Below are 20923 nucleotides of genomic sequence, written 5' to 3'. Positions count from 1 at the left end.
TTTACGTGTAACGGCTTATCCTCAGTTAAGGAATTACACATATCTGTCTATACCACGCGATGTCGAAGTCCATGAACTATTTTATTAACACTGTTAGTGACTCAAACAGTCAGCATATTCGAATTTTCAACGTTGTTTATGGCTATTCATTATTTTCGTTAAAACATCCCAATGGCATAACATTTCAAAAATTTTCATACACTATTATTCATTTTTAAGTGGATAGGGGCAAATCGTAATACAATGAGGTGACAAAAGTCACGGGGTACCTCGCAACATCGTGTCGGACATCCTTTTACCCAGCGTATAGCAGCAACTCGACGTGGCATGGACTCAACAAGTTGTTGGAAGTCATCTGCAGAAATATTGAGCAATACTATCTCTTTAGCCGTCCATACTTACGAAAGCGTTGTAGTGCAGGATTTTGTGCACGAAATGAATTCATGATTTTCACAACCCATATCGGACGACCTGGGTAGCCAAATCATTCGCTCGAATTGTCCAGAACGTTCTTCGAACCAAACGCGAACAACTGTAGCACAGTGACATGTCGCATAGTAAACCATAAAAGTTCCATCGTTGTTTGGGAGCACGAACTCCATGAATGACGTCGAATGGTCTGCAAGTAGCGAAATGATTGGTTCAGTTGGGTATCAGCTGGGATTCAGCTGGACCAGAGAACCTAGTCTATTCCATGTAAACATCCATGTAACGTCTGTTAACTCCAGTCGTGCGACCATAATCACGTCGGAAACCTTATCGCATGAACCACATGAGTACGAATGATAGCTCCGCCAATGCACTGTCCTTTTGTACTTTGTGAACCGACACTATCGCCATCTGTACACGTGTATATCGCTATCCCTATGACTTTTGTCACCTCAGTTTACAAGACAGGGGAAATTATATTCAAATAGCAATGCTCTAACTCCTAAGTAATTTTAATATATTTGCTAAATGGTCAAAGACGGTGGTATTAGCTGAAAAAAAATAAGTTAGAACCAACATAGTGACTAACAACTGTGTACTTCAGGAGTTACAGTGCTTTAGAATTCAGGAGATGGATTCAGTACACAATGATACTTATGATGAAAGTAATATATTTACAACTATAAGCTGTAGGGGGGAGGGGAGGGGGAGGTGAGCATGTTTAGCGTTGGAACATTATTCTGACTTTCGCCTCTAGACAGCCCTGTAATAGAAGACTAATACATTTTCTTATTCCATTTTTAAAGTATAGCACGTGTAGTGCAGGCTTTTTCCTAAATTACAGAAATTACTCCGGAAAAATTTAGGTTTTCGAAATGTGAAAAACTGTTCCAAGATGCAAAATGATTAAGTACCCAGGGGCAAGCATTCTATTCAAATTTGGAAGTGTTGCAGTCGAAACGATATTGTCAATCCCTTTTTTGGGAGTCTGTGTGTGCCATTCTGACACTGCTACACATCAATAATCAGTAAGTCAAAGGAAATTATGAAGTGTCATCAGAAACCGTTTGCAAGTTAAAAAATATTTAATTTAAGGTAATGAGAATGAGCAACAATTTCTATTTCCAAGATAGGGTAATTTGTTAAGACATTAAGGAAACTGTTCGTTTACAAATATCATATGTGCCATGGTAGACGAACATCTTAGGTTTCAAGGTGCAAGACTGCGCGAGACCGACGAATTATGTATTAGCTGTTCGCAAGTTATAGAACTAGATAGTCCAAGCATGGTACCAATACGTTCGCAAAAGTCGCGTGCGGAAATGCGATTTTCCAGGGAATCGTATCTCGGGTTCAGTTTCTCATAAAAATAAGAGGTCAACAGTTTTGGATAGCCCTTGTCTTAGTGACTATCTGTATCCCTGTCGGAATAAGGGCATACTGTAGCGGTCCTAGAGAGTACAGGGTTAAAATTTAAACACTACGCACTTCCTCTAGACCACGAAAATTGAGCAAATCGGTTGGTTCTTTTGCATTAGTTATGGTTTAGAGTTCACCGTAGACGGCTTATAAAAACACCATTTGTTTATGGCCCGTTCCTGAGAAAACCCCGAAAAACCTTGATTTCTGGGTACGCAAAGTATCAATTGTAGGGATGGCCGCTTTTTTTAATGTCTGTTCATGTCAGATCGTCGAAATTTTTCCCTTACGCTCTTAAGATGATATTCTCAGAGAACATAGAAACTTATCATTATACTGTATACGTTCACACAGAACCTCCATTATCCTGTTTTCGAAAATCTGTACCTATAATAAAGATACACCCTAAAAACCATTATTTTTGGGTACCAAAACTAATAATTCTGGGGTGACCTGTTCTATATCTTCTACTCATGGAAAATCGACGAAATTTTTTCAAAATGTTCTTAAGATGATGTTCTCGGGGAACGTTGAAACTGCTTTTGGTATCATTATCCGTTACAGAGATCCAAGAGTTCTAAGTTTCCTTACTTATGCGAGCAATATTCGGTCTGGGTTGTAAGTGTACTATTAATTGACGTAGTGAACATATAGAAAGGTTTCTAGTATCATCTCATGGATTCTGAAGTCACCAGACTATGTTTTTGGTCAACATTTTCACGAATAAAACTTTGACCCTCTGCTTCTGTGTAATGGACACGTCATGGCTATACAAGTATGCCCAAAATGGTACTACATTGAGGAAATGAGGGCTAAAAGAAGTATCAACTCTCCTGAAAGGAACTTAAAATGACTGCCAAAAATTACGCTGTACTGAAAAGACTGCAAATTCAGTAAAATATTTCTAATAAAATTTTTTTTCTCTTAAGATACAAATCATAAGCCGGGCGTTTTCAATGAATTGCGATCGATTATCAAAGAATCCAGAAAAATTGTAAGGCAAACAATTTTGATCCAATCTTGTATTATGCGTGCTTATTTGGTGTTTATATGTGTCAAATTATATCAATATGTCGAAACCTTACTGACTTGTATTATTCGTTTCACACCTGCATAAGCAGTACACCCTTTTCTAGCAGGGAAAAGAAGGGAACCAGCGTAAAAAAATGGGAAATGTGTCCGGCTTTAAAAGAATGACAGAAAGGTGGGGAACTAGCTGCCTTAAACGTCATTCCGATTTGCTTAGCCAGACATTTGTCATGCGAAGATATTCGAGCTTTTTTTTTTTATTTGCTGGAACAGATTAGCAGATACAGTGACATTGTAGGAGAGAGAACACATTGCAGGACAGCGAACGATAGAGGAGACAGAGGAAATGAGAAAAATAGAGATGATTAGAGACCATACATAGGCTTGTGGGGACTGGATGCTTATGACACATAGGTATAGGGGAGGCCACATCTTGGACTTAAAATTTTAGTAACGTGGGTACAGAGGAATAAGCAACTTGCAGCCCCCTAGAATTTTTAAGCTGCTGAGGTACGGCGGCAGCGGAAAAGAAAGACAAAAGGAGATGTGTAAGTGAGAGGAGACACAATAATAGTGTGATATAATACTGCAAACCAATGGGAGAGATAGGAGACAATGGGACAAAGATATTACAGACAGTGCCTATGAGAAGAGATGTAGAGTATGAAAGCTTAACTAGAAAAAGAGGCTCGGCGTGAAGATTTAGGCTATTTTGTATTAATAGAGCGAGAATGTGTTCGCATGAAAATTTTTGGTAAGGGGGGCGAAATTAGAATTGAGACACCTGCTTCTCCACTTTCCCGTCAGTGTTTTAAAGACATATTCGCCTTTTTTGTGCTCTCATAGGAACACCTTTCCGCTGCTTTTAAAAATATACAGTATTTTACTCACCATAACTCTGTAACTAAATAATTCATATCCTCCAAATAACTTTAATATATCATACAGCAGTTATATATGTAGTGCCACAATATTTAAAACGGTTCACGAGCCTCATATCCCAATGCAACATAAATGGTAAAAAATGTGAGAAACTGGTTATAGTGGTTTCTAGTGTGCATTTCTTTATGTGATACTAAAATCAATTACAGACTGAAACACCGAACACGAAATTCCTAGGGACACTATCCTGCAGGTGTAATACTGCCGTCTACTACATATATGAACCTGAAACATAAAACATGAAATAAAAGAAAGTTACAACTCAGTAAAAGGTGAGAATTTCAAATCTGTACATACCGTGAGGCAAAAGTTGTAGGAAAGATAGAAGAAACAAAATTAAAAGCAACAGAAATGTTGCTTGTGAGCTAAATTAAGGAGGCCAAAAGGCAGGATCACACTACAAGTAATTATATCTGAAGGGAACCGCACATACAGTCACAGATGCAGAATGCCAGAAGGTATTAATAATTATCAGTAAAATGGCAGAAGATGTGTAGATCAACTCAAAAGTAATGGGCATCGTGCGCAGTCCGCAATCAGAAGATGATCGCGATGATTTTTGTTCAGCTCTAAAAGCGGTTCGTAGGTATAGGGTTTTCTAGGAATCCTAGTACACTTCCATCTACATCTACATCTACTTGGATACTCTGAAAATCACATTTAAGTGCCTGGCAGAGGGTTCATGGAACCACCTTCACTGTTCTGTATTATTCCAATCTCGTATAGCGCGCGGAAAGAATGATCACCAATATCTTTCGGTAGCTCTGGTTTCCCTTATTTCATCGTGTTGATCGTTCCTCCCTATGTAGGTCAATGTCAGCAAGATATTTTCTCATTCGGAGGAGAAAGTTGGTGATTGGAATTTCGTGAGAAGATTCCGTCGCAACGAAAAACGCCTTTCTTTTAATGATTTCCAGCCCAAATCCTGTATCATTTCTGTGACACTCTCTCTCATATTTCACGATAATACAAAACGTGCTGCCTTTCTTTGAACTTTTTCGATGTACTCCGTCAGTCCTATCTGGTCAGGATCCCACACCGTGCAGCACTATTCTAAAAGAGAACGGACAAGCGTAGTGTAGGCAGTCTCCTTAGTAGGTCTGTTACATTTTCTAAGAGTTCTGCCAATAAAACGCAGTCTTTGGTTAGCCTTCCCCACAATATTATCTATGTGTTCCTTCCAATTTAAGTTGTTCATAATTGTAATACCTACGTATTTAGTTGAATTTACAGCTTTTAGATTAGACTGGTTTATCGTGTAACCGAAGTTTCACGCGTTCATTTTAGCACTCACGTGGATGAACTCCGAATTTTCGTTATTTAGGGTCAACTTCCACCTTTCGCACCATTCAGATATCTTTTGTCAATCGTTTTGCAGTTTGTTTTGATCTTCTGATGACTTTATTAGTCGATAAACGACAGCTTTATCTGCAACAACCGAAGACGGCTGCTCAGATTGTCTCCCAAATCGTTTATATAGATTAGCAACAGCAAAGGGCCTATAACACGACCTTGGGGAACGCCAGAAATCGCTTCTGTTTTACAACTTCGTGGTTGAATTCCTTCCTTTTTTGCAACAATTTAACTCCTAACGATTTAGGCTGTAATTTTAGCTATCAGTAACTGAAGAGAGTCGTATGTTGCTCTCAAAGTAATGTAATTCCATGTGTTTTACATCAGATGCCATTGATATCACCTTTAACTATTATCAGTCTTTTCGAACTATTTTGGTCACATTTCACTCAGGAATTTCTGGCCATTAAGTTCTAGTTTTGTGAGTTAACCTTCTTGGGCAATGTATAAGCATTCTGCAACACAGAACATACAATGGTTCACTATTGGTCGCGCGGGATAGCCGCGCGGACTATGGAACCTTGAAACGGTTCGCACGGCTCCACCCCGTCGGGGTTTCGAGTCCTCCCTCGGGCATCGGTGTATGTGTTGTCCTTAGAGTAAGTCAGTTTAAGTTATATTAAGTAGTGTGTAAGCCAGGAACTGATAACCTGAGCAGATTGGTCCCGCAGGAACTTACCGTAAACTTCCAATTTTCACTACTGCACTATGTGTTTAGCAAAGACGCTGAATTAATTCCAGTTTTCGGTAAAGATAGAAGCTGATGTAATTAAAGTTTGTGTCAAGGTCAGGACTTACACCTGTATCCCCCGCTTACTAAGCATAGTGTTCTCCACTCCACCACCCTGGCATTGTTGCTAACACAGCTATAAGGACTACCTTAGTTCAATGCCCCCAAATAGAAACTTCAATTCACACCTCAGGACATCTTGATTTTTCGCTTCTTAAATCGTCAGTATTGCCGATACTCTGCGATAGTGAAATAGCACCCCAGTTTTGTACGTAACGGAAAATCCAGCCTGACCTCAGTTGTAGGTGATGCGCTGGTGTGATTAAATTACATTTTTCATCTTTCGTAAGGACAAAAGCTGAGGTAATACATTTAGACCAATAAATCACCTATGCCTGAGGGACAGGCAGGATTTCCCCATTACGTACAAAGTGGGGCTGCTATTCGAATATCGGAGATTATCGGCAATATTGATGATATAACAAGGGGAAAACCAATATGTTCTGTGGTGTGAATTGAAGATTGTGTTAGGGAAGGCAAGGGTAGTCCATTCAGGTGTGTTAGCCACAGTGCCAGGGTCGTGTAGTGGATAACACACCTGCCTAGTAAGCGGGAGGCCCGAGTTCAAGTTCCAGCTTTAGCACACAGTTTAATTAATTACTTCGGCTTATACCCCCATCAAAGATAAAGTTGAGATTCAGATTGTCTCCACGAAAATATAATTCCATCAGATCAATATTTCCAGTTCGGTGAAACAGCTACGTATTGCAAGGTCCCACTTTCCCGTTTGGGATAGTTCATTGACCAAGGTCCTTCAAGTAACTGGTCTTGCGTATAGCTCTAACTTACATAGAGGCTGATGATACACATTTCAGTACAATGGCAGTGTGCGAAACTTACCACTATAGTCAAATTCTAAAATGCCCGAGTGTTCTACACAATTTTTGTCCCCTTCAATCAGCTTTAAAAACACGTGTTTTTTGCAGTTATACGTGTCTCACACATTGCGAAAACTATCAAAATGTACCCACAGCATGCTTGAGAACATTTTTCTACACAAGCGACATATCTTTTGATGTCCCGCCTCCCACACCTCCCTCAGATATTTTCTGTTTCTTTGTTGATAAGGACTTTAAAACTACGTAAATATAACGACCTTGGAATTGAGTTGCTTTTTTTTTTCTTTTAAAATGGGTAATACACAGATATTCCTCTGTAACAATAACACATTCACGTGTCTTATTCAGACAACAAAGAAGAAATTCATTTCCATTTAATGTAATTCCCGAGATATTAACAAGCTTTTAGTGACACCATTGTATTGTTTTAGTTTAATAAGAGTTATCTGTTTATTAAACTAGATGTAAGGAATGAATATATTTCTGTGATTTTTTTAATTTTATAAAAAATCTTTTGAAGTCTATAATTTACAAATTATTTCATTTTTCAATAGAAAAATGGAGCAGAAATACATAAAATGTCATCTAATCCGTACTCATATCATAAATACGAAAGTGTGTTGTTTGTCCTCCATATTTTCACACCTAAAATGCTGCACCATTTTTGATGAAATTTTATATGGAGATAGCGTTAACTTAGAGGAAGAACACAGCCTACAAGTTAAAAAATTATAAAATTTCCAGTCTTATGTACACGTTGTATAATATGTAGCTACTTCAATAACATGACGCATAGATGTGCACTGCTGCCCACACTACTTCACATGTACTGCCTGGCGGCGACTGATGAGCATGCTGCCGTGTTGTGCCTTACGGCAGGTGGAGGGAGGCTGAGTGCACATCACAAGCTATGCTTATCCGAACAGGTAGACACGTGGGGACAGGTGATTACTCAATATCACTAATCATAACAAAACTACTGACATGCGAGTGCAGCTGCTGGTAACAGCTAGTTCTAATTACTGATGTGTTAAACGTAAGACTGTGGAAGTTGTACATTAGACGTGAAAAAATGTGTCTCTAGAATGTAGATAAATTGTATGAAATGTTCCATGAACGTTGTTGAAAGTTGATAAACATAGTCAAAATTGTTGTGTATGTGACTGAAAAAGACTATATAAATTTGTGTGTGATACAAAAGAGAAATAATGCAGTGGACCTAGATTCACCTACTGGTGACACCACCAGTTTATCGGACATGCCTGACACTGATACGGCATCAACTAACACATTTATGCGACGCTCAAAAACCACATGAGATTTATTATTTATTTATCTAAAAAGATAACAATTTTTTGTAATTATACATACAGTGTTAATAGTAGTGTGAATGACATGGCTCATTTACGGACCCATATTTACTTGGAATGTTTTTACTTCTACTGTCAGTTACTTTTCCCCATGCAATTTTTTGCTACTATCTGATACATCCTGTCAACAAGTTACGCACCTGGGCGCCTCTGGCGGCGCGTAGCTTAGCGTCCCAATTGGTCGCTGGTGTCACATGGGCCTTGAACTGGCCCTGTATGCACCTCACGTAAACAAAAATAAACTTGGAAATAACTTAGTTTATCATACAAACACCGTCAACAAGCAATGAACCTGACAATAACAACCCATGTTTCGCTCCATCTAAATCGTTCACGAAACTCTCGCCAAATGGGGTCACTTATGTTACCACACTCTAGTAAATTCTGGCGACACATTCAACAACTTAGCATGTCTTTGCAACAGTGACAAAATTTCCAATGCCACAAACAAAGAAGTACCTTCACACTACCAAAACATTAATATTAAACGCCGATTAATCACTCATCAAAGCATATAAGAGAATATACAGAGAATAAAGGGTGTAGGTCTGTTGATATCCCTGCGTTACAAGCAGTGGAATAAGAAAACCATACGGATATTACTAGAAGTCCTCTAGACTCAGTTCTTGAGCCTTCTGGGAGCGTTTAAAAATCTATACTCTGTACAAAGCACACCCCTAAACTTCTCCTACTTGCAGGTAAGCAACATTTCAAGAAGCAGCCAGTTTCTGACGCAGCCGTAAGTCTAACACTGTTTAACGAACATCACTATGGGATTAACACTTAGAAAAAAAATTTGACTGTCATTGTGTAAAGCAAAATGGAAATGTTCGATATGCTTCCTGAAAATTATAAGTCTTTAACATATTGAAAAATATATTTCAATGTGCGTTTTGTGGCCTTTCGGACTCAGAGCACTTGATTACAAGCCACGACTGGTCTCTCTGATGACACACAGAGTTCATCTACACTCGTACATTACCGAATCATCTTCCGTAGTAGCCACTGGAAGAGAAAGCGTATTAACAAAATAATCCAACATCGTCAACAGACAGTACTCTCTTGGATCATTTCACAATAAAAGACGATGAGAGGAACTGAAGGATCACAGGTATCATTTTTCACCACCAACTTTAACCCTCGTTCACAGCGTGCAGCGGCCTTGGAAAGTACATTTTTAACTTTGCAGCCTTGAGAATTCGTCGTACGCTTGACCGGCTTACCCCGCTTTCACGTGCTTCCTGCCTCACAGATTTTTGAAGTGCCCTAGCAAAATGTTGCAACACAACAGAGCTGGGAGCTGGACATGATGTTTTTATGCTGCCAGACCTTTCCTCATGCGCATCCTGATCAGTACCGCCAGCTTCAGATTTATCCCTAATATGATACATTGTTGTACATGTTGGTGGCTGAGTTCAGTATACATTACGCCATTGCCGTTGTATCTCCATCATGTTTTCGTATTTCCAGTAACACTTCAGTACGGCCTTGCGTTGCTCAAAAGGCAATCCTGTTTCATTCATTACTACACTGTACACCTGGAAAACGTGCGCCAAGATCTATTGAGAAAACAGTGGAAGACTCTACCGCATATAATTTCAACGATATGTAATTTTGTACCAAAGATATTAACTATCAAAGACTGTCTACATTTTTCTAGATCACTGCATACGTTACTCTCTACGGAAAATAGGTAAGTAATGCGAGTACGTAAAAGTCAATCACACGCACACATATGTTCAATATTATTTTAAGAATATTCTCGTATTGGTTTTCATTTTTACAGAAAAAACAATAAGCGGGGACGTTTACTGTGACATGTTGACAGAGTATGTCTTTCCCCAAATTGACGATACTGAGGCAGAAAATGGGCCTGTGTTTTTCCAACGAGTTGGTGCCTCACCTCGTTAGAGTAACCATGTGCGCTCTTGTCTTGATACTCACTTTCCAGGAAGGTGGATAGTCAGGGCTGGCCCAATACATTGGCCACCACGAAGCCCAGACTTAACCCCACTGGAAGTTTTCTTTTGAGGCCACATAAAAATTGTTGTTTATAGTGAAAAGATCAGAGACATCAATCATTTGCAGGAAAGAATTGTCGCGGCGCTTGGGACAGTTACACGTGAAATGTTGGTGAATATGTGTTGAGAAGTGGAATATCTCTCGATGTGTGCAGGGAGAGAAATGGATCCCACGTTGACTTCTACCAACATCAAATAATACGTGAAGGAATTTTCTTTCATGACATGTACCCATTGTAACTTTTTATCAGCTTCCCCATTAAATTTATTCTTAAAACTAGGGAGTTCTTTTTCAAGCACACACTCTCTCTCTCTCTCTCTCTCGGTGTCTCCCCTGAGAGACGTCAGCGGCATTTTGTCTGGCGTTTTGACAGATATTTGCAATTTCTGTTTTGCATTGGGTGGCTGGAGTCAGCTTAGACAATTACTGCTCGTCACGTCTTTCATGCGACTTATGTCAACAGAAAGCGTCGATATATTTACCATTACAAACAAAATTATTTTTAAATCGAAATTATTCGATAGAATGCTCCCACATTAGTCTAGTCAATGGTCTCGCTGCTGGAGTACTGGTTATTCTTCGAGATTTACTGTCTTTGTTAATATATGTATCGATAAAAGGAGTATGGCACTAAACTGATCTGGGCCCGCTTTATCAAATGGCCACATAATATCTCGTTTTGAAAATAACTGTTTATAATGAGAAACAAACCGACGCTATACATCGACACTGGGCGCCGCAAGAAAGATATGATGAGCACTGTTTGTTTGGGCTGACCCCAGCTACAGAATTCAAAAACGAAATTGCAAACATTGCTAATCACGTTAACAGTCTTGCTTTAAAACCAAAAGAAAATAACGCACAACTGCGATGTTAATAATTAAACAGCGCTACGCTACTTCTTTAATGGTCCATACATTCTTTTCGTTCAAATACACATGTACTGCATTTGTGAATCGTAACACAAAAATGTTTAGCGCAAAGAAATTTCCGGCACCAGCTACAAAAAAGAAGCCGAGCACTCTGACGCAAAGAAGAAAGAATGTTACCAATGTCAAAATATCATTTCATAAACCTCTTACTCAGTCCATCGTACAGTCGTGCTGGGCCATTATGCGGCTACAGTGTAACGACAAACAATCGGTACGCGGAAAAATTTAAAAGCTGAGCCTTCAGTGGGTCATGACTGGGCACTGTCAGAATTACGGCCCAAATTTTCACGGGGGGTCGATTTCTGAGTCTGATATCTAGCATACGTGCTTTCTTCTCCTTAAAAGAAAAGATCGGCTTGGTAATGTTTTCTCGTTCGGGTAACTGGTTAGAGTAAAAGATGGTTTAAATATACTAATGCTGCCTGATAAAATAAATGGATAAAAAGCTAAAACATAAAACCATATGTTTCGTGACGTATCAGTAACTGCCTACAGAGTAGTACTTCTGTGTATGGGACTCTACTATACACTTGGTATCAGTCAATTTTGCATGGCTGAATATTCTAACCGAACTGCCTGGATCAAGGCTACTTCAGCATTTTGGGAAACTACGACTACAACCAGCACTGTGTACCAGTGTGCACTGATTCAACTGTAGTGTTGAGAAGAACCCTGTTTGCGGACGACCCTTCTGTCAGAACGTATTACCAAACGACATAGCAATGGAGACACTGCCCAGTAAGGAAAATCTCTCAAGAGGAACCCCAGCACCCACACTGCAACCAGTTACCACATGGTTCAGTGTTCCGGATTAGTCAGTAAAAGACCAAAGAAAACTTACCGAGATTCCAATACAACTGTTACTGTATTTGCGAAGATAACACACAAAAGAGAATAAACGACACACAAACAATATACACTGAAGAAAAAAATCGCAACAGCAAGGAGTTGTGGGGCATATACGAAAGTTGGTAGAAAGATGATGTCTATTAAAATTTCGAGCTACTCGCTTAGGTTCAAATGGTTAAAATGGCTCTGAGCACTATGGGACTCAACTGCTGTGGTCATCAGTCCTCTAGAACTTAGAACTAATTAAACCTAACTAACCTAAGGACATCACACACATCCATGCCCGAGGCAGGATTCGAACCTGCGACCGTAGCAGCAGCGCGGCTCCGGACTGGAGCGCCTAGAACCGCACGACCACCGCGGCCGGCTACTCGCTTAGGAGTTACGCTCTTAACTCCAGTATGAGGATGTAAATTAGGTTTGCTTCAAATAGACGCTGTATCGACCGCGACCGTTAGTTACCATTGAGATTGGACGTGTCGAGTTGATGTTAGTCAAGAATGCCTTTAAGGTGACAAAGATGCCATCATCAGCACCACTCTGAGCTTGAACGATGTGGCGTAATAGGGCTTCGAGAAGCTGAATGTTCCTTTCGCGATACTGCATAAAGACTTGGTAGGAATGTAGCCACTCTACGAGATTGCTGGCAACGGTGGTAACGAGAACAAGCGGTCGACGACCACGTAGCGCTACCGAGAGGGAACCCCATCGCGTTCGGCGTATGGCTCTGACGCATCGTACAGCAGATGCAGCAGCAATCCGAGCAGCAGCTAGCGCCACAGTGAGCTTTTGGTTCAACTGACAGAACATTACTGGTCTGTTTTCTGGAGAACAATGAACAGAGCCTCGAATTAACTACGGCTAATCGTATCTACCTGTATGTATTACAATGTATACAGTAGTTCCACTTTAACAATTATAACGAAGGAAAACTTTTTTGCTGAAAATACCTTATTCTCATGTTTTTTAGGGTGGGAAATCCAGATACGATACTTGAAAAACTGTATCACCCACCATTTATTCACATTTTACAGTTAGATTTATTAAATTAAGCGAGTTTTTTAAAGAATTTAACAGCTTTTATACTGTTAAAATAATTTATAAAGGAAGTCTAATGAATGTAGATGACGTTGATACCACTGCTGGGCCGCGCGGGATTAGCCGAGCGGTCTATGGCGCTACAGTCATGTACTGTGCGGCTGGTCCCGGTGGAGGTTCGAGTCCTCCCTCGGGTATGGGTGTGTGTGTTTGCCCTTAGGATAATTTAGGTTAAGTAGTGTGCAGCTTAGGGACTGATGACATTAGCAGTTAAGTACCCTAAGATTTCACACACAGTTGAACATTTGAACCACTGCTGAAAAACATTTGCTGGCAAAACAAGGTCGATTCTATTTTTGTGTTAACAGATAGTGTTTTGTTTACGGTCAACCTAACCTCACTTTCAAGTTTCCTGTAAATGTGCTCACTGCAATGTCTAATCGTGGTTTTAAAAACTCTGCTGCCAGTTTTTGTTATATTTGTGGTGAATTTGTGATTAAAAAATACCGTAAAAACATTACAGGTTTTGTGAAAAAGGTTTATCTATCACACTTTGGATCTAAACTTGGTGATCAAGATAAACCTTGGGCGCCGCATAAGGTACGTTATGTGTGTGTTGAAGATCTGAGACAATGGTCCAAAAAGGAGAAAAAAGACCCTGAATATGTTTCTGCTATAGCTACAATGTTAATGAAGTTTAAGACTTCAAGATGTTTAATGAGCCTGAAAGTTCACTTTTTGAACAGTCACCTTGATTATTTCCCTGACAATATGGGAGATGTTACAGAGGAGCAACGAGGGCGTTTTCACCAGAACATTAAAGTGACGGAAAAACGCTATAAAGGACGCTGGAACACCAACATGAAGGGGGACTACTGTTGATCACTTCACCGAGAAGTTCAATATCGTAGAAAAAGCTACACAAGAAGCTGCAAAGAAAAAGGAGAAAGAAAATACAAACCAATTCCAGCTGACAAGTGAAACCTCTATTAACACATATCATTGTTTTAAGTAGCTTACTGCAAATACAAACCACTCTTTTGTTATAACAAAGCGTTTCATTAATTTTTCCCGTTTACCGTATAGCATAGGATGTTTATCCTATATAAGAAAAAGCATATTGCTCGAAAACTATGGGTGACACAAAGAAACTAAGGCTCGATTTGGATTCAGCTCATAAAAAGCTATTAAGTTCAGCTGTCAAAGTAAAAAAAAAAGTTTAAAAAATAATTCGTTGGCCTGTGTTATCTCTGTTACACAATATTTCCTGGATATAGGCAAGCCCGTAAAAGGTGTCAATAACCGTCCCTAACTACGTGGAAGAGGGCGGGGTATACCACCTAGCACAAACTACTGCAGCCCGACAGTGAAACAGAGAACCGTTACAAATCGGGTACTTCAAGGACGGCACCGATCCAGACGCCTTATACCGTGCATTCCACTGATCCTAAAACAACGCCATTTACGACTTCAGTCGTGTGCAGCGAGAGGTCATTAGATGACGTGTCCAGTGAGAGCTCATTAGATGACGGAGTGGAGGTCCGTTGTGTTTCCTGATGAAAGCTGGTTCTGCCTCGCCGTGTATTGAATAGAAGGAGGCCAGTTGAGGACCCGCTACCAACCTGACGGCGTACTGGACACAGTGGAGCTAAACGTGGAGTTATGGGCTGGAGTCAGTAGGAGCACTCTCGTGGTTATTCCACGCACCCTGACTGCAAATTTGTATGTCAGTCTGGTAATTCGACATGTTGTTCTGCCATTCATGAACAGCATTCCAGGCGGCGTTTTCCAACAACGTAACGCTGGCCGGCATACCGCTGTTGTAACCAACGTGCTCTACAGAATGTCTAGAGATTGCAGGGCTTGCTCGATCACCAGATCTATCTCCAGTCGACCACATATCGAACATCAGCGACGGCAACTCCAACGTTAATAACAAGCCCAAGTGTTGTAGAATTTACACAGAGCACAATTTAATCAATGCAAACGCTTCGTTTAAGAATCGTAAAATACGGGGTAAAAAGTGTTTGTGTTGTTGCAAGAAAGAAGAAAAGCCAAGAAAAAACAAGGAGAGGAGAATGCCTGCTGCAGCATCCAAACTGCTGTCGAGATTGTACTACTGTAGTAACTGAAGATCCATGTAATTAGCCAGCTGAAGATGGGTGCAAACCCGAAATGCATATTGGCATAAATAAAACGCATTAAAAAGTGGCTGGTTGCTGTATTTTTACAATGAAAAACTCAACGTTATCCACAACCAGCAGTAACCGTCACTGTATTGCTCGACCGAGTGCAACAGGGGTGGGAGTTGATCCTACAAACTGACATCCGGCATCTGTGGAACACAATGCATGCACGTTTGCATCCTTGGTTTCAAGACTCTGAAGGTTACACTGGTTATTAATGTACCACCATTTCACATTTGCAAATGCCACATCTCGTGACTTGTGACCTTGCAATATTAATCACGTAAATATGTTACCTAAACAAATGTATTTCCGAAATTTCATTACTCTACATTAATTATTTTTTGGTGTTGGGATTTTTTCCGTCAGGGTATAATCCAGTAACAATATCGCTACACTGTCTCAAGGGAAATTCATCAACATGCAGTTCAAAGTTTCTCCGAACGCCAAAAACACTAATGAGGCAAAACATTACAACCACCTGCTTAATACAGTGTTGGTCCACCTTTGGAACGAAATACAGCAGCGATTCTGCTTGGCATGGGTTCAGCAAGACCTTGTTAGATTTTCGAAGACATACTGCCACGCATCTTCGAGTATACGGAGTTCATACAATTTCTGTAAATTACCGATCGGAGATTTGTGACCGTGTAGCTGACGTTTGGTTGCGCCCCATAAATGTTCCGTCGGCCTCAGCTATGGCGAAAATCTCGTGACCAAGATATCAACGACAGTTCCTTATCACGCTCCTCAAACCACTGTAACACGATTTTGGGTTCGTGTAAAGGACTCCCTGCTGGAAGACATCATCACTGTCGAGGGGAATCATCAAGTTTGAAGGAATGCGGGTAGTCTGATACATCGTCTGTGAGTCTTCAGACCACACGACACGTTTTCATTGATCCACGAGTCAATCTCTACGATCCCTTCATTGCTGCTGTAGTAACTGACGATGTCTTTGAGTCAACATGGAAAACACAGGGATCGTTTGCTGCAATGCCTCATGTCCAAAAGTGTGTGCTTCGTGGCTTCTTCGAAACACCTGACCTGCACCAGCATTGACTCTATCGTCAAACCTAACACAAACCGCCCCCTATCCCCGCGTTACACAGTGGGCAAACCTTCGGCTGGCACGTCCAACATATTGTACCAAAACGTGGTGTCACGACCTTCAACCAATCTCCACAGATGCTCACGACAGAAGCGTATGCACCAGGACTTTCTCAAAGTCGCTTATGTTAGTGTATTTCCGCATCTGCTACGCTCATATACTTTTCTCACTTTGTGACCTGACCTCACAGCCACCGGGCGGATCTCACTCTCGCGGTGGGCAGTGGTCATACTGCTTTGATTCATCAGCTTTAAAAACCAACCTGTTCCACGTCGATTCAACATGGGAATTAATATACATTTGGAAACATTCATGTCACCTCGTTGGGAGTTCTGCACTTCTATGTTGTTGTTATTGCTGTAATGTATTATTTATCCCGGATGTCCATTTTGTTTCAGTTCATGTTTGTTGTGAAGCATTACATAAACGCTTATGAACTTTTCATATTCTCGTTTGTAAAAACTGCATCCAAGACACAAAATCAAGACCCATTTTATGCTACTACTAGTTCCGCGTATGAAGAAGATATTAAGGGAAAGTATTATAAACTGAAAGAAAGTGTTCAGATCGTGGAGGGAGTCGAAAATTAAATTATGATGGGGCACTATTACTGAATAGTAGGAAATGAAACAGAAGGAAACGTAGACGTGGAATGGGAGAAGGGAATGAAAGAGCAAGTGTGGTAGAATTTACACAGAGCACAATTTAATCAATGCTAACGCTTCGTTTAAGAATCGTACAAAGAAGGTTGTATAAATGGTGTAGGCCTGTAAACAGTGAAACATTTTAGGTATGTTACATAATAGTAAAACCAAGAAATCAAAATTATATTCTAACCTGTACAACATTTCCAGCGGCAGATACGAACTCTGAAAATAACTTACTGATTATGAACTGCATTTTAAAACTAAAGAAACTGCAGAATAGTAATTATTATAAGATCAAACAACCAGAGGAAGACGAAAGTTTCAAAAAAAGCACAAGGCACCTATTGACTGAAATAGGATGAAGAAACATAGCAGAAGATGAATGTGTATCTCTGACAGACAGTGTAGTTCAAAAAATGGTTCAAATGGCTCTGAGCACTATGGGACTTAACATCTGAGGTCATCAGCCCCTAGAACTTAGAACTACTTAAACCTAACCAACCTAAGGACATCACACATATCCATGCCCGAGGCAGGATTAGAACCTGCGACCGTAGCGGTCGCGTGGTTCCGGACTGAAGCGCCTAGAACCGCTCGGCCACTCAGGCCGGGAGACGGTGTAGTGAAGACAGCAGTGGAACAACTCCGCAAAGAGACAAAGCCTCTTAAGAAACCTTGCTTCATGCAAAAGGTATTGAAAGTAATTCAGGAAATTAAAACTCAAAATGCAGCAAGCAGTCTAGAAATAAGTTTGAGAGGAAGTGCTAAATGGCAAAGTAGAAATGCTAGATAAAGATTAAAAATCGATAGAAGTATGCTTGACTATGAGAAAGATAGATAATGTCAATATGAAAATTAAATAAACCTTTGTAAGAAAGAGGAACAGCTGTCTGAATTACAAAAGCTCAGATGGCAAACCAGTATTAAACAAGGGAGGGAAGCCTGAAAGAGGACGCAGTTCATAGAAAAGCTATACAAAGAAAACTAACTTGAAGACAATATTATGGAAGGGGAAGCAGATTTTGACGAAGATAAGATGAAAAATACGATACTGCGAGAAGACTGTAACAGAGCACTGAAAGATCTAAGCGAATCAAGGTACCCGGAGTAGATGACATTGACTGAGAATTACTGGACAAGCTTGGGAGAATGTAGCCGATAATGACAAACCTGTTCCACCTACACAAGAATATGTTGTACAGGCAAAATGTCTTCAGACTTAAATAAGAACGGAATAACTCCGATATCAATGACGGTAAGTGCTGATGGATGTGAATGTGTTAGGACCATCAGCGTAACGATTCATGATGGATAAATACTGGCACGAGTTATTCACATAAGAATGGGAAGATTGGACGAAGCTAACTTCTGTAAAGATCAGTTTGGACATCGAAGTCATGTAGGAACACGTGGAGCAAAGTTGGCCATAAGACTCTCCGCGGAAACAAGCTGAAGAAAGGCCAACCTACTTTTATAAAATTTGTATATTTAAAGAAATCTTTCGTCACTTTGACTGGAATACTCATAAATTTTGCAGTAGGAGGGATAAAATACGGGGAGCGAAAAGTTATCTACAATACGTTCAAAATTCGAACTGCAGTTGTAAGAATTGAAGGACGTGAAAGGGAAGGAGTAGTTCAGATGTGAGTGAGAGAAGAGGGCTGCCTGTCCTCATTGTTATTTATTCTGAACATTAAGCAAGAAGTAGAGGAAGTCAAATAGAGCTTTAGAAATACAATTAAACTTCTGGGGTAAGAAACTGCAAAATACTTGGAGATCAGTTAAACGAACTTGATACTGTCTTGAGAAAGAGTTATACAAATGTAGAAAAAGGACAAGGGAAATCAGTCGATTTAAATCAGGTGACACTGATGGAATAATATTAAGAAATGACACACTAAAAATAGCGTATGGATTTTGTTATTTGGGCACCAAAAAAACTAACGATACGCGAAGTAGAGAGGACGGAATGCCTAGACTAGTAATAGTAAGAACATAAGTTCTAAAGAAGAGAGATTTGTTAAAGTCAGATACAAATTTGGGTATCAGCAAGTTTTTCAGGAAGGTGTTTGTCTATGGTATAGCCTTGACAAGAAGTGATACGTGGACGACAAACAGTAAATATAAAAAGGTAATAGACGTTTTTTAAATGAGGTGCTACAGAACAATGCTGAAGATTAGATGGATAGGTCGTACATCGAATGAAGAGGTGCTGAACTTTAAAGTTGGAGCTAATACTTCTTTGCAAAACTGGCCAATAATTCTGCTTTGCTGTGCATACACCAACTTTGAATCTGAGATATTCTTATGGCGAGTAGTAGCAAGCGAACAGTAGTTAAGAGGAGCCGGAAGTGGTCTTACGCAGCCTGCGGTGTAGGCCGCGCGACGAGAGGTCGTAGCCCACCATGATCGTGTTAGTAGCACCGGAGGAGACTTTGGTATTAATTGAGGATTTTTGGTAATATGTCTTTTTGTTGCACCCAGTTGTTGCTTTCTCGCGCACTGAAGGGATTTTGTCATATGTGCATGCATACATTGAGAGTAATATTCAAAGTATGAATAGAGTTTGTCAGTGTTTAAATAATCCATTTTGTGTATACAGCAAATTACAGGTCTTTATTGGTTTCTTTCATTCTTTTTAAACCTTTTAAGACTAGTTGACCAAACTTCTCCTGATCATTCAGTCTCTCTCTCTCTCTCTCTCTCTCTCTCTCTCTTGCACTCTGCGTGGGTCTCAGGCAGTATTGATTTTGAAATAATTTTCGCATGTTGCTGATCACGCAGTTGCAGCGGCAAGACGAGACAAGCTGTCCGTTGCGTACAGCATTGCAGAAGAACTGTCAGGAGTTGGTAGAGAATATTTACGTGGGAACTGATTTCTTTATAATTTGCAGAAAGTGTAACTTCTGTTTCCTTATGTTCACAATCATAATTCTATTACTGTCAGAGATGCAACGTCACATATTTCCGTACTTCTTTCAGCAGAACACACAACAATTACAAATATACACGAGTTTAAAATAAAATTAATTACAGAACAATATCAAACTGAACTATGGAGAGAAGAAGTGTGTGGGACGACCTCACTGTTAGAAGGGATCGATTGACAGGACACGTACTACGCCTTTAAAGAATCTTCAATTTGGAGAGAAATGTGGTGCGTAAAAATTTTAGGAGTCTTGACGATTACGGTAAGTAGGTTCAGATTGATGTAGGTTACAGTAGTTAAGCAGAGGCCAATACGCCTGCACACGATAGGTTACCGTGGACAGCTACACCAAAACAGTCTAAGGGCGGAAAAGCCCAACAACAGAAACACGACCAAACAGCACCTTTGGCTCATACAGTAACACAAATGGCTGAAAATGTACACAGATTAAAAGTGATACATTAAATGGTGGTTAACATATATCGTGAGGAAACTACCATTAATCTTCTCTCGTTCTACTCGCAACAACAGACCTGTCATCAAGTTCTTAATATTTCATAAGTATTCATCGAGTCCAACAGATGTTTGTATCTCAATCATATGCAACTTTGCCATACGTAAAATCACAGTGATTAAATTTCGGGAAGTCTGTCTTGGCTTTTCTTTTTTAATTTCCAAGATGATTACGCAAACGATCGACCTCCTGCATAAGAAATTACGTAATTTCTTAGGGATTAAAGAAGCGTTACAAAATAACCATGTGCGTAATAAGTGAAAAGCAATTCAACTGATTCTCATTCATTCATTTATGTGTAAAAAGAAACGTAGTTGGTTGTTAAGTTACAGCAACAGACTTTCATTAGTAAATATAGCGTCCTTTTATGACCATTGAGGCAAAAATATCATAGTTTTTATACATGCAGAGTATTAAAATTTTAGAACCTATTTAGTAAAATAACTGAATCAATATTAAATAATGCAATTCAAGTGAGCTGTTGGTAGCATCTCCTCAGTTTCATTCAGTGTAAAGGATATCTG

The sequence above is a fragment of the Schistocerca cancellata genome, chromosome 8 (genome assembly GCF_023864275.1).
Source record: "Schistocerca cancellata isolate TAMUIC-IGC-003103 chromosome 8, iqSchCanc2.1, whole genome shotgun sequence".
In the NCBI taxonomy this organism is placed as follows: Eukaryota; Metazoa; Arthropoda; class Insecta; order Orthoptera; family Acrididae; genus Schistocerca; species Schistocerca cancellata.
The sequence above is the reverse complement of the archived record's forward strand: the minus strand, read 5'-3'. Positions refer to the sequence as shown.